The 15,000-nt window shown below is 47.9% G+C and overlaps 1 protein-coding gene across 3 annotated transcripts in view; it reads right to left on the reverse strand.

The window, feature by feature from the left end:
- LOC113812009 (connectin) overlaps positions 1-15,000 on the reverse strand; it is a 1,153,447-nt gene that overhangs the window by 942,935 nt on the left and 195,512 nt on the right. The window contains exon 1 of one of the 3 annotated variants that reach the window (XM_070136947.1): positions 6,911-6,930. The exons of the other annotated variants lie outside the window; for them this stretch is intronic. The gene's annotated coding sequence lies outside the window, so the exon portion shown is untranslated. Of the gene's footprint in view, positions 1-6,910; positions 6,931-15,000 lie in introns of those variants that run through there. 3 annotated transcript variants of the gene reach the window in all.

Here is a 15,000-nt window from a genome sequence, read left to right on the forward strand (position 1 = left end):
TTGAAGTGAATTATATGCTGAAAAAAGGGGTGAGTTTGGGTCGTGAACAACCCCGTTATTGACGTCACCTTCTTGATAGTTGACACGTGCTGGTGACCCCGTGTGACAGCGGTGGACATGACACGTGGGGGAGGCGGTGGTTGTGGGGTAAAAAAGGAGGGGGGGGTGTTTGTATGACAGTTTGGTCAGACTTCAAAAGAGAAGCATAAATCTTGTTGGATAACTAGACACCTCATGTATACGTTTAAAGTGTACTTGTGCTTACTGTGATTTCGAACGTACGTAAGCATATAACACACTAGCATTGGTCTGCACTTCACCAAACAGAAAAATATAACCTATGTATCAAATGGTATAACTTCGAAAGTAGACTCGTTTATTAACGTCTTCGAGAGAGATAGAGATAGATAGATAGATAGATAGATAGAGAGAGAGAGAGAGAGAGAGAGAGAGAGAGAGAGAGAGAGAGAGAGAGAGAGAGAGAGAGAGAGAGAGAGAGAGAGAGCATGAAAGAGGCAGGCAGACAGACAAACAGAAAGACAGACAGAGACAGAGAGAGAAAGAGAATACATACATACAGACAGAGACAGAAAGACAGACACAGAGAGATAGACAGAGTGACAAACAGAGAAACAGACAGACAGACAGACAGAGAATACATACATGCATACAGAAAGACAGACAAAGAGAGAAAGATAGAGAGTAGATCTTATTGGATGATTGTGTGGCTGACGGTGTGGATGGCAGAGCGACGTGGACAGCGGCGAGGACAGCAATTGGGCTGACGTCGTGGTCATCAGCAAGGTGGGGGGGGGGGAGCAGGAGGAGGGAGAGGTAAGAGCAGGAGGAGGTATGGGGTGTGTTGTTGAATCAGCACGGGTATGAAGGAGGGGGAGGGAGAGGAGAGGAGGTGGAGGTGGAGGTGGAGGTGGAGGTGGAGGTGGAGGTGGAGATGGAAGTGGAGGTGGCGGTGGAGGGGAGGAGAAGGAGGAGGAGCAGGAGGAGAAGGAGGAGGAGCAGGAGGCGAGAGGAGAAGGAGGAGCAGGAGGGGAGAGGAGAAGGAGGAGGAGGGGAAGAGTTGGAGTTGGAGGAGGGGGAGGAGGATGAGGAGAATGGGGAGAAGGAAGGGAGGAGGAGGAGGAGGAGGAGGAGGAGGAGGAGGAGGAGGAGGAGGGGAGGAGGAAGGGGAGCAGCTGGAAAGGGAGTATGGAAAGAAGGAGGAGGGGGAGGAGGAGAAGCAGAAGAAGAAGAAGGATAAAGAGGAGGGGAGGGGAGGGGGAAGAGAAGGAGGAGGAGGAGGAGGTGGAGAAGCAGAAGAAGAAGAAGGATAAAGAGGAGGGGAGGAGGAGGAGAAGGAGAAGAAGAAGGAGGAGGAGAAGCAGAAGAAGAAAGAGAAGGAGGGGGAAGAGGAAGGGAAAGAATAATGAAGATGAGATAGCCAGGAGGAAAAAAGAGGAACTAGATATGAACAAAAAACAGTAAGACAAAAGCAAAGAGAAAAGGGAAATGGGGAAGAACGTGACGAGAGGAAGTAAAGCGGAAGTAAGGAAGACGAAGAAGCCGGATAAAGAAGAATAACAATAAAAATAAGACAGAATCGAATAAAAAGAGAAGAAAATAATAATAAGAAAGAAGCATAAGAAGAAAATAATAATAAGAAAGAAGCATAAGAAGAATGAAACATAAGAAGAAAATAATAATAAGAAGAAAAGATAGAGCATAAGAAGAAAATAATAATAAGAAGAAAAGATAGAGCATAAGAATCAGAAGAAACAATAAATAGGAAGGAGACAGAAGGAGGAAGCGAGCGGAGACAGGTGGGGCGTTTCGTCTTGTTGATCCAGGATGAGTTAGTGGGCGGGGAGGGTGGCCAGGTGGGCGGAGGGAGCGAGGGCAAGGGGAGGAGGTAGGGAGGGAGGGAGGAAGGGAGAGAGGGAGGGAGGGGATGGGAGGGGAGGGGAGAGGGAGAGGGAGAGGGAGAGGGAGAGGGAGAGGGAGAGGGAGAGGGAGAGGGAGAGGGAGAGGGAGAGGGAGAGGGAGAGAGAGAGAGAGAGAGAGAGAGAGAGAGAGAGAGAGAGAGAGGGAGAGGGAGGGAAACAGGGGGTGGCAGGGCGATGGAGGGAGGGAGGGAGAGATAGTGAGAGAGGGAGGGAGGGAAGGGGTGGGAAGAGGTGTGGCACCAGGAAAGAAGCAGTTGAGCAGAGACAAACATAGCAGTCCATTTTTCTTCTATTCTTCAGCCAGACAAAAATTTCCTTAGCGTATCACATACGAAACTTTGCCTTGCCTGATCCTCTTAAAAAAAAAGGGGGGGGGGGGGAGGTGAGGGAAAGGTGAAGCTTAAATAATTAAAAACCGGTTTCTTATTTACGTAGAGGAAGCTAAATAAAACTCCTCGGTCTTTCTAAACCCATGAAGATCTCGCTCTGGAGTTGAAGGGACACTCCTCAAAATCCTCTTAAACATTGCTTAACTTCACAATGTACAAACGATGGGAGTAAGACACGCCCCCTATCAACGTCGCTAAGCATATCAAACATAGGGACTTATCTACCAGGCTCTAAACTCACATTACTTGATCTCGAGATTTAAAAAAAAAAAAAAAGTGAGTATTTCTTTTATCTCGAGAACAAAAAAAATAAAAAATAAAAAATAAATAAAGTGAGCATTTTTCATCTCGAGAGCAAAAAGAAAGAAAAAAGTGAGTATTTTTTATCTCGTGTATTTGTCACATTATGCAACGCCTCAGATAGCTCGTTGCAATACATCGGATATAAGCACACATACACATTGTCATAATACATTAAAAAACCGGTATTTACACCGATTATAACATACATTTGGCTTCCCTTGTGAAGAAGTCTCACCAAGCACCCACGATACCTCTTTGTAATTCATAAATAAAGTAGATATATGCAGATTAACGCCCATCTCCCTCACATCAAGTACCGACCCCTTCTCACACCACTCTGTAATACACAGAAAAAACACACATTTATACAGATTAAAAACCTACCTCGAGGCTTCGCTGTAAATCAGTCTCGTTTAACAACCGACATTTCGTACACCTCGTCCTAGCGCATAAAAAGAGATATACGTAAACATGGTTGTGAATGGGTGTGAGATTATGGCCGACGTCGCACCTGTCGTAAATTCGCTATCGGTGATGGTCGTCGTATCACGGGCTGCCCGCGAGGAGACCCTACTTGTGGCTCGCTCGCTCTGTCTGTCTGTCTCTTTCTTTCTGTCTTTTCTTTTTTCTCTCGTTCTCTCTTTCTCTCTCTCTTTTTTTTCTCTTTCTCTTTCTCTCTCTCTCTCTCTTTCTCTCTCCTCTTCTCTCCTCACCTATCTTCTCTTCTCTCCTCTCCTCTCCTCTTGTCTCTCTCCTCTCCTATCCTCTTCTCTCCTCTTCCCTTCAATCCTCTCCTCTTCTATCCTCTCCTCTCCTCTCTCTCTTTCTTTTCTTCATTTCTCTTCCTCCATTTCTCTATTCATTTTTATTTCCCTCCCTCCTCCTTCTCCCTCCCTCCCTCCTTCTCCCTCCCTCCTCCTTCTCCCTCCCTCCTCCTTCTCCCTCCCTCCCTCCTTCTCCCTCCCTCCTCCTTCTCTCTCCCTTTTAACTGCACAAATTTCACATAGCAGGAAATTGTAAAAGGGAGGAGAAAATAGGGGAGATGAAAGGGAAAGAAGAGAAAAAAGAATAAGAGGAGGAAACGGGAGAAGGGAAGGATGAAGAAGAGGAGAAGAGTAAGAGGAGGAAATGGGAGAAGAAGAGAAGAGGAAGGGAAAACGAGAAAGAGAGGAGAGGAGAGAAGGGAAAGGAGGAAGATCAGGATAAGGGAAAAGAGAAAAAGAAGAACAACGAAGAAGTGGAGAAGAAGGAAAAGACGGAAAGAAAAGAAAAACCAAGAAAGAAGAGAAGGTGGAAGAGACGGAGAACCGGAGAACGAAGAAGCGGAGAAGAAATAAGAGAAGGAGAACGGAAGGAAGAGAGATAGAGAGTAAGAAAGAAAGAAGAGAGAGAGAAAGGAAGGAAGAAGGAAAAGAGGGAGAAAGGAAGAAAGAAGAGAGAGAGAAAGGAAGAAGGAAGAGAGGCAAAAGGAAGAAAGATGGGAGTGAGAGACCGGAATGAAGGCGGGAGCGAGAGAGAAAGGAAGAAGAAAAAAGAGAGAAAAAAGAAAGAAGGGAGTGAGAAAGGAAGAAAGAAGAGAGAAAGAGAAAGAAAGAAGGAAAAGAGAGAGAAAGGTAGCAAAAAGGAAGAGAAGAGAGGACCCAACCGCACCCCCCCCCTTCCCCATTCCCCCCTCCCTCCCGCCTCTCCAATGGGCTCCATACAACACGACCGCCCCCACCGGCCGTCCCCTCCTCACGAGCCCCACGCCACGCAGGGACCTCAGCGGGTGCTCGATGCGACCATATAAACGAGGAGGGCGGGGTAGGAGGGAGGAGGGAGGGGGGAGCTAGGAGGGAGGAGGGGGGGGGAGGGGGGAGGGGGGGAGGGGGAGGAAGGGATGAGGGCGGAGGGAAGGAGAGAGGTGGGAGGAGGGATATGGAGGGAGAAGGGACACGGAGATGATAACGTCACTTGAGAGGGAGGGAGGGAGATAGAAGGGAGGGAGGGAGGGAGGAGGAAAGGAGAGAGAGAGAGAGAGAGAGAGAGAAGAGAGATAGAGAGCGAGAGAGAGAGAGAGAGAGAGAGAGAGAGAGAGAGAGAGAGAGAGAGAAGGAAAGAGAGCGAGAGAGAGAAGGAAAGAGAGCGAGAGACCGGAGAATAAGAGCGAAAAACGAAAAGAGAACAAAAACCGGGAAACAGAAGCAGATAGAATGGCCAGAAAAAGAGTTAGATAAGACCTGAGAAAAAGAAAAAAAGAAAAAAAGAACAGAATAGAACAAAAAAAAATCAACAAAACCCCAACCCCAACATCGCCACAGCTCTCCAGTACAGCGCACTCCATGAACGTCAAAGAATGAACGAGAACACGCGAGTGATGTGTCCAGGGAGGAGAAATCCGACGTTGTAGGGGAAGATTATCCGAGAAAGGATTGTGGATCGTTGCCTTCTGGGGAGGAGATCAGGGTTGCCCATGGATTACAATCGCATCGTAGGTAGACCCCGTTTTTTCTTCTTCTTTTTTCTTTTTCTTTTTCTCCTTCTTCTTCTCCTCCTCTTTCTTCTTCTTCTCCTTCCTCCTCTTCTTCTTCTTCCTCTCTTCCTTCTTCTTCTTCTTCTTCTTCTTCTTCTTCTTCTTCTTCTTCTTCTTCTTCTTCTTCTTCTTCTTCTTCTTCTTCTTCTTCTTCTTCTTCTCTTCTCTTCTCTTCTCTTCTCTTCTCTTCTCTTCTCTTCTCTTCTCTTCTCTTCTCTTCTCTTCTCTTCTCTTCTTCTTCTTCTCTTCTTCTTCTTCTTCTCTCCTTCTCTTTTCTTTTCTCTTCTTCTCTCCTTCTCTTTTCTTTTCTCTTCTTCTCTCCTTCTCTTTTCTTTCTTTTCTTTCTTTCTTTTCTTTCTTTCTTTCTTTCTTTTCTTTTTCTTTTTCTTTTTCTTCTACTTCTACTTCTACTTCTTCTTCTTCTTCTTCTTCTTCTTCTTCTTCTTCTCCTCCTACTTCTTTTTCTTTTTCTTCTTCTCCTCCTCCTCCTCCTCCTTCTTCTTCCTCTTCTTCATTTTTGAGAGGGACGTGGGCGGCGGGTGTGCACGAGATGGGCGCCATATAAGCCAAACCTGCGTCAAGGCGTGGGCGAGGATCGGTTAATAGATAATTACAATCGATGGAAAAAAAAACATTGATATCTATTCATTTATCATTATTCATTATTGAAAGCATAAACTCCCCGCAGCATCTATGTTGAAATGTTAAAGATTATAACAGATGTCACAATTATTATTAATCAGAGTAAAAAGACTCCAAGGATACTTCTGTCACATTCACTATCTTTTTCTTCTTTTTTTTCAATGGACTTAATACTTGTTTTTTTTTCTATAAAGACTTAATGATTATACATTCATCGAGAGCAGCAGCATTTAACACTAGATATAATAAAAGTATGATGGCTGTGATATAGTCTCTTTTCTTCTTTTTTTTTCGTTTGATAAAATCACTCTAACAGCCTATAGTTATCTAAAAACAAGTCTATTGGAAAACCTTTTTTATTTCCTTAACGATGAGCATCTCAGCGGGATGCCCGAAGGAGATTTTTATAACCGTCATATTCTGATTGGCTATTGATAACGTCTTTATTTTACCTTCGGCGGGATAGACCCCTTCGTTGGCTCGACGTCACTCGCCCGACCAGGTAGTTATCGGGTACTTTGGGTGATGTTTATAACCCTTTTGGATTCTCGTGTGTGGCTCTGATAAGATTCGGGGGAGCTCTTCCGACGTGGCCTCATAAAATCCCGCCCACACGCACACGCACACACGTACGCGAGCACGGACACATGGGCGGACACATACGCGTACACGCTTCATCTCTGTCTGTCTTTTTTCTATCTCCCTGTCTTCCTTTCTCTCTCTGCCTCTGTCTGTCTGTCTGTCTGTCTGTCTGTCTGTCTCTCTCTCTCTCTCTCTCTCTGTCTCTCTCTCTCTCTCTCTGTCTCTCTCTCTCTCTCTCTCTCTCTCTCTCTCACCCTCGCCTGTTTCCCCTCTCTCCTTCGCCTCTCTCCCTCGTTTGTCTCCCTCTCTCCCTCGCTTGTCTCCCTCGTTCCCTCAGTATGTCTCCTCTCCCTTTCCTGTCTCCCTCTCCCCCTCTCTCCCCCACCTATCTCCCTCTCTCCCTCCCCTCTTCACTCACTCCCTCACTCCCCTCCTCTCCCTCTCCCTCTCCCTCTCTCCCTTTCTCCCTCTCAAACAGAACAGGAGACAATCAAAGAAAATTAGACAAGTCCTATAGCTTCAACGTTATGTAATATACGGACCTTGTCTCCGGCGCTGCAATCGACTTTACCTGAAAAGAAATTAAAAATAGACATTAATTCCACACGTATCCAATGTCTTGTTCATTAAAAAGGACTAATGCATAGTCTAAGTCATGTAATTATAGCGTATGATAACTTTCTCTCTTTACCTGTCTGTCTGCCTGTTTGTCTGTCTGTCTGCCTGCCTATCTGTCTGCCTGTTTGTCTATCTGTTTGTCTGTCTGTCTGTCTGACTGTCTGCTTGTCTGTCTGTCTGACTGTCTGCTTGTCTGTCTGTCTGTCTGTCTGCCTGCCTATCTGGCTGCCTGTTTGTCTATCTGTCTGTCTGTCTGTCGCTCTCTCTCTCTCTCACACACACACACACACACACACACACACACACACACACACACACACACACACACACACACACACACACACACACACACACACACACACTCATCCACACACACACACACACACACACCGCTCATAAGCCGGGGGTGTCTCATCTGGTCAGCAATTACGGAACTCAGCAGCGCCTTCCCCGGGATATAACCCCTCAGTGCAGCAGCCAGCGCTTCGGGGGTCGTTATTCATCGCCCCGCAGCCTCTATAAGACGACCCTTCGACGACCCTATGTGCCCATCGACGTGGGGGGGAGGGGGGGAGGGGGAAGGGAAGGGGAAGGGGAAGGGAAGATGGTGGAAGGGGAAGGAGAAGGGGAGAGTGTGAAGAGGGAAAGAGGAAAGGGAAGGGGAAAGAGAGAGGGGAGAGGGGAAGAGAAAAGAGAGAGGGAGAGAAAGGAAGGGGAAGGGGAAGGGAAGATGGTGGAAGGGGAAGGAGAAGGGGAGAGGGTGAAGAGAGAAAGAGAGAGGGAGAGAAAGGAAGGGGAAGTGGAGAGGGAAGGAGGAAAGGAAAGAGAGAGGGAGAGAAAGGAAGGGGAAGGGGAGAGGGTGGTGAGAAAGGGGAAGGGGAGAGGGAAAGGGAAGGGAATATGGTGGAAGGGGAGAGCGTAGAAGGGAAGGAGAAGGGGAAGGGGCCAGCCTGTCACGAGGCATGGTGACGGGAGGGTAGGTGGAGGGGGAGGAAGAAGAGGAGGAGGAAGAAGGGAGGAAGAAAGGAAGGTGAAGAGGAGGAGGATGGGAGGGGAGGGAGGAAGGGTGGGTGGGGAGGGTAGGAGAGGGGGAGGAGGAGGGAGAAGGGAGGAAGAAAGATAGGTGAAGAGGAGGAGGGAGAAGGGAGGAAGAAAGGAAGGTGAAGAGGAGGAGGATGGGAGGGGAGGGAGGAATAGTGGGTAGGGAGGGTAGGAGAGGGGGAAAGGCGAGAAATAAGAAAGGAAAGGATTTAGCTGTTTGATATCATCATCTAGGGAGAAAAATTCGATATACACTTTACATAAATCTTTACATCTGTCTCTCTTTGCATGTTTGTATGTTTGGTTGTCTAACCCCCCCCTCATCTCTCTTTCTCTTTCTCTTTCTCTCTCTCTCTCTCTCTCTCTCTCTCTCTCTCTCTCTCTCTCTCTCTCTCTCTCTCTCTCTCTCTCTCTCTCTCTCTCTCTCTCTCTCTCTCTCGCACTCTCCTCTTTTCCTTTCTTTCTTTCTTCCTCTCTCTCTCTCTCTCTCTCCCTCTCTCTCTCTCTCTTGCTCTCCTCTTTTCCTTTCTTTCTTTCTTTCTTCCTCTCTCTCTCGCTCTCTTCCTCTTTTCCTTTCTTTCTTTCTTCCTTCCTTCCTCACTTCTCCCATTCCTCCCTTCCTCCCTCCCTCCTTTCCTTCCTCCCCCGCTTTCATTCACTCACTGAACTGTTCTTCTGTGACCTTTCCTGGACAAGGTCACAATGACGAATTTCCCTGTAATTCCACCCACGCCCTAATTGCATTTATCAGTCATCGACCGCTTCAATCAGCCAGGGAAAAATTCAGCTTAAAGAATCACCTCTCTCTCTCTCTCTCTCTGTCTCTCTTTCTCTCTCTCTTTCTCTCTCTCTCTCTCTCTCTCTCTCTCTCTCTCTCTCTCTCTCTCTCTGTATATATATATATATATATATATATATATATATATATATATATATATATATTTTTTTTTTTTTTTTTTTTTTTTTTTTTTTTTTCTTTCTTTCATGCACTCAGTCTATTTTTAAGAATATTTAGAATACCTGCATCTGGAGTAAATTCTTTGTCAATTATACCAAAAAAAGAATAAAAGACAAGGTTTAGGTTTCCTTAGAAATGCATACAACAACAGATCTTTGCAAACTTTTCCGCTATTGTTATTATTGATACGGTGATTCTTATGCGGATGTGCTTGGAATTCCTTAAATCCGGTCTTCCTTAAATCCGATTTTATTCTATTTACAGCACAATTGTTTGCCACTGGCGGTACTCGATTGAAATAACCTTAATTATACAGCATTCCCCTATTTTTCTATGTTTCCATATATATGTCGGATTGATTATCAGCCGGTGCACGCGCGGTGTTTATGAAGAGGTGGCCGCCGTCGCTCTGAAGCCGGGCTAACTACCTGCGCCGGTCGTTTATCACGCCAGTTTGCTCGACGTCCCATTACGATCGTATCGCCTCATTCCCCTCGCTCTCCTCGCCGTGTCCCTCCTTCCCCTCCTCCCCACCCTACCCCGCCCCCTAACCACGTGTCCCCCCGTGCCCTCGCCGCCGCTGGGTCTCTACTATTTCCACTCGCCATCATCATGTTTACACCCAGCTGTCGCCGGTGAGCACTCTTAACCAGCCCTTCCTACCTAATCAAACCGTCTATCTTTTAACCCTCTCAGGCCTTCCCGTTTCGAGTCACTTCCTCCCTTTTTCATCTCCTTCCCTCTTCGTCCTCCCCTCCATCTCCATCTCCACCTCCTTTCCCCGTTCTTTCTTTTGCTCCCCTATCTTTGTCCTTCATTCATCCGCTCTTCTCTCCTCTTCGTCTTCCTCCTTCTCTCTCTTCCTTTCCCTTCCATTTCTCCTTCTTCTCACTCTTTTTCCCTTCCTCTTCCTCTCCTTCTCCCTCTTCTTTTCCCTTTATTTCCCCCTGCCTCCTCTTCTCCTCCCTCCCCTTCTCCCTCTTCCTTTCCCTCTTCCTCTCCCCTTCTCCCTCTTCCTCTCCCTCCCCCTTTCCGTCTTGGTCCCGTGACGACCCCACGAAGGGCAGCCCCCCCGCTGGTCCACCACAAAGGACCCCCATCCTCCTAGCATTCGTCTTCGGGAAGAGGCGAGTTGAGGAAAGGTCCCCCAATCACCCCTTTCTTCCACTCCTCTCTATCCGTCACAGTCGTCAACGAGGGGGAATTTTAACATACTTGTGACCCCGCGCGTGAGTATATATATATATATATATATATATATATATATATATATATATATATATATATATATATATATATATATATATATATATATATATATATACGGCCGGAGGGTGTGGCTGACCAAGAGTAGGGCGGGAGTGTTTTTCCAACAGATGGAAGAAGTGTTGGCCCGAGAGCTGCTTGGGAAAAATATTTCGACTTTTCTCTCCTTGTTTGTGTGTGTGATTCAACAGTTCTTTTTTGTACTTGGGTAGATGGGATGTTGAGTCTATGGGGAAGGTTGTTTGTTTGTTTCCGCGTGTGAGTGGGTGTTTGTGTGTGTTTGTGCGTGTGCGTGTGCGTGTTCGTCCGTGTGCCTGTACGTTTCTGTGCATCACTGATATTTAAAAAGACTACCCCGCTGCACGACCCTCCCAAAAAAAACGCCAAACCGCAACCCAGACCTGTCCTGAATGAGAAATGACTGCCATAATATTTTGTCACGATTCCCAAACCGCTTTCCCAACCCCTCCCCCCCTCTCCCCTACCCCACCCCAGCCCCGCCCCCAACCTCCCCCTCCCCCCCGCCTCCCTCAGCCGTCAGGGCAAGGAACTCTAACGGGGCGAAAGGAGGATGTATTGCCATTATCCTCCTAAAGGGATGATAAGAGATAGATAAGGAGAGATAACGTATCGATGAAAGTGGAGAGGAGGAGGAGGAGGAGGTGGTGGTGGAAAAGGAAGGGAGAAGGAGAGGAGGGGGAGGAGGAGGAGGAGGAGGTGGTGGTGGAAAAGGAAGGGAGAAGGAGAGGAGGGGGAGGAGGAGGAGGAGGTGGTGGTGGAAAAGGAAGGGAGAAGGAGAGGAGGAAAAGGGGGAGGAGGAGGTGGTGGTGGTGGAAAAGGAAGGGAGGAGGAGGAAAAGGAAGAGATGGAGGAGGAAGTGGTGGTAGTGGAGGAGGAGGAGGAGAAGAAGGAGAAGGAGGAGGAGAAAGATAAAGATAAAGAGAAGGAGGAGGAGGAGGGAAGGGGAGAATAAGGAGTAGGAGGAGGCTTAAGGAGGAGGAGGAGGAAAAGAAGAAGATGAAGGAGGAGGAGGAGAAAGATAAAGAGAAGGAGAAGGAGGAGGAGGGAAGGCGAGAATAAGGAGTAGGAGGAGGCTAAGGAGCAGGAGGAGGTAAAGGAGGTAGGGTATAGGCTTCCTTATAAGGATAAGGGTTAGCCTTTCTTCGCTAATGGTCTCAGCTCTCACACGTAATGGGGCAAGTTAGTGCCACAATGCCCCAGCTAATGGTGAAGATATGATGTCACTATCAATGACATTAGAGAAGTAAATGAGACATCCAACATGAATGAGATTAACTTGATGAAATTTCTCTCTCTCTTTTTTTTTCAGAATTTTGACCTGATCTGCTCCAATCGCATTCAACATCAATCAAGAGATTATCATTTACACGAACTCAGTGAGTTCTCTCTCTCTCTCTCTCTCTCTCTCTCTCTCTCTCTCTCTCTCTCTCTCTCTCTCTCTCTCTCTCTCTCTCTCTCTCTCTCTCTCTCTCTCTTTCTCTTTCTTTCTCTTTCTCTTTCTCTCTCTCTCTTTTAATAAGTAAACAATGGAGAATATTAACTCGGGCGGTCAACCACTAAGGAGCATAATGGGATGGGTGTGAGCCTCCCTTCCCCCCTTCTCCCCTCCCCTCCCCTCCCCCACGTCTCATCCCCCCTTCTCCACAGTCTCTCCGCATCTCCCCCCCCGGACCTTTCTCCGCCCCTCCCTCGCCACCACTCATCACCCCTCCCCACCCCCACTCCCCCTTCTCCACCTATAGTCTACCCCCTCTCTTCCCTTCCTACCCACTCACTCCACTCCATTCCCCCTTTCCGCCCACACCCTCCCCTCTCTTACCCTTTTCTGCCTCCACCCCCACTCCCCTCTCCTTTCCCCACCCCCTTCCCGCCCCCACTCCCTCTCCTCCCCCTTCCTGCCCACACCCCTCCTCTCTCCTCGCACCCCTCCCCTCTCCTCCCCCTTCCTGCCCCCACCACTCCCCTCTCCTCCCCTCCCTCTCCTCCCCCTCCCTTTCTCTACCCCCTCCCCCTCTCCTCCCCTTCCTGCCCATACCCCCTCCCCTCTCCTCCCCCTTCCTGCCCACACCCCCTCCCTCTCCTCCCACTTCCTGCCCATACCCCCTCCCCTCTCCTCCCCCTTCCTGCCCACACCCCTCCCCTCTCCTCCCACTTCCTGCCCATACCCCCTCCCCTCCACACACACCCCTCTCCTCCTCCTTCCTTTCCCTACCCCCTCTCCTCCCCCCCCCACTCCGCTGCTCCCCCAAAAGCGGGCGGATTCAAGCCAGTGATGCATTTAAGGATTACGACCTGGGCTTTCCTTTATGAGACGTGACACTTACGGACATCCGAGTGACTTAAGATGAAGGAGACGAGAGAGAAGGAGAGAAGAGCGCGTGCGTGCGTGCGTGCGTGCGTGCGTGTGCGTGTGCGTGTGCGTGTGTGTGTGTGTGTGTGTGTGTGTGTGTGTGTGTGTGTGTGTGTGTGTGTGTGTGTGTGTGTGTGTGTGTGTGTGTGTGTGTGTGTGTGCTTGTGTGTTTGTGTGTGTGTGTGCCAGTGTGTGTATGCGCGCGTGCGTGTGTATGTACACCTTCCTTAAAGACGAACAGGTAAAGAGACATAAAAAGGCACTCGAGCAAATATGAAAAGAGACGCTTGAAGACCTTTCAAAAATCCCCTTTCTTTTAGTCTTGCGCAAGTCAAGATCCCCGAAGAGAAACGCCTTCATCTTCGCGAGTCTCATCCGCCACTTCAGCTTCTTAACTTCAATAATGTGATTCTTCTTTGATTCTTGGAAAATCACTTACGGTACCTTTGCCCTTGGCTTCACCCTATCTCTCTCTTCTCTTTCTCTTTCTCATTTTCTTTCTCTTCTCTTCTCTTCTATTCTCTTCTTGTCTTCTCTGTTCTCTTTTCTTCTCTCTCTCACCATCCCTCCTTCTCGCCCCTCCTCTCTCTCTCTCTCTCTCTCTCTCTCTCTCTCTCTCTCTCTCTCTCTCTCTCTCTCTCTCTCTCTCTCTCACTCTCTTTCTCTCTCTCTCTGTCACTCACTTACTTACTCACTCACTCACTCACTCACTCACTCACTCACCCACTCACTCACCCACTCACACTCACACTCACACTCACCCACTCCTACTCCTACTCCCACTCCCACTCCCTCTCTTTCTCTCTCTCTCCCTACTTCTCATATCTGTAAAGGCCCCAAAGATAAAAGACAATATCTATAAAAGCGACAAAATTAACCCCACTAAATCAACCCAGCGCCTATTATCATAAGCAATTAGCGAACCTCACGCCCCCCTCACCTCTTTCCCCCCTCCCTCCCTCCCTCCCTCCCTTCCTCAAAAAAAAGAAAAAAAAGAAAGAAAATAAAAAAAATGGAGGTCGATCTAGCAGTCGCTCTCGACTTTGATAAAATGTTAAGCGGAATTCCCTGCCGGGTGAGTCCTGTGATCCTCGAGCCTACCAAAGGATCCCCTTCGGCCCGGACTGAGGCTGGGGAATGCGGGATGAGGCATCAAAACCTCAAAACCTCAAAACTTGATCCTAAGCAAAGTCTTCCCTCCGTCGGAAAGAGAGAAAAGGCCCTTCGGGTAAAAACTCGGCCGCGTTTTAACTCCTCCATCCCCCCTCCCCCCCTCCCCCTATCCCCCCAGCAGGCTTCTGTCGGAGGCGCCGAAGGAGGGACGGATTGAGGGCCTGAAGATCTTTTTTTTTTCTTTTTTTTCTTTTCTTTTTTTGTAAGGCGAGGTCGGTGGTTTGGAATGAAAGGATTAAGACGATAAAGCGGAGAATGTTAAGAATGAAATAGAAGATTTAGAAGAAATGAGATGAGTGAAGTGATGCAATGATCCCGAGAAAGTTATGAGTAGATCTTATTATCTTTTAAAACCAAACTAACGATGTAGAATTAAATGGATAAGCTGGCGATACGGATAATCTATCGAAAGGAACTTGACAATTTGAAATTAAATAAAGAGAGAGAATGTTGAAGATAAACTTGAATCTCTAAAGTGAAATGACCATAGAAAATGAATGGAAAATAGTGTAAATGATATCAAAATACATGTAACTTAACCAAACCGAACACAATAAGCTTCCAGAACATTACTTAATTATTTTTTCAATTGTGACAGAGAGAGAGAGAGAGAGAGAGAGAGAGAGAGAAGAGGAGAGGAGAGGAGAGGAGAGGAGAGGAGAGGAGAGGAGAGGAGAGGAGAGGAGAGGAGAGGAGAGGAGAGGAGAGGAGAGGAGAGGAGAGGAGAGAAGAGAAGAGAAGAGAAGAGAGAGACAGAGACAGAGACAGAGAGACAGACAGAGAGAGAAAGAGAAAAAAGAGAGAGAGAGAGAGGGCGGGATGGCGTATCACTGCCCAAGTCCCTCCCCACCGCAGCGCCGCGACCGACATAGCGGCTCCCGACGTTTTGCGGAGGGGATTATATATCACCTCTTTGTGGTGAATAATATTTCAGGAGAACGTCGCTCTTACGAAGGCCGTCGTAAACAAACGAATGGAGCCATGCATCACCCCGGATGGCCCGTTACCAAGCAAAACAGGGAGGCCGCTGTAACACTTCGGACGCGAAAATAATGACAGGGGGATTCCGATGCCAGGGTCTCTATGTCATCGCAGCCTCTCTCTCCTTCGGTGATTTCTTGTCCGGGATGGATTGAGCTCCTTGGATGCTCGTGAAGGACAGGGTGTTGTTCTCGAGGTGTAGGAGCTGTATTTCTAATGTTCGA

The sequence above is a fragment of the Penaeus vannamei genome, chromosome 22 (genome assembly GCF_042767895.1).
Source record: "Penaeus vannamei isolate JL-2024 chromosome 22, ASM4276789v1, whole genome shotgun sequence".
In the NCBI taxonomy this organism is placed as follows: domain Eukaryota; kingdom Metazoa; phylum Arthropoda; class Malacostraca; order Decapoda; family Penaeidae; genus Penaeus; species Penaeus vannamei.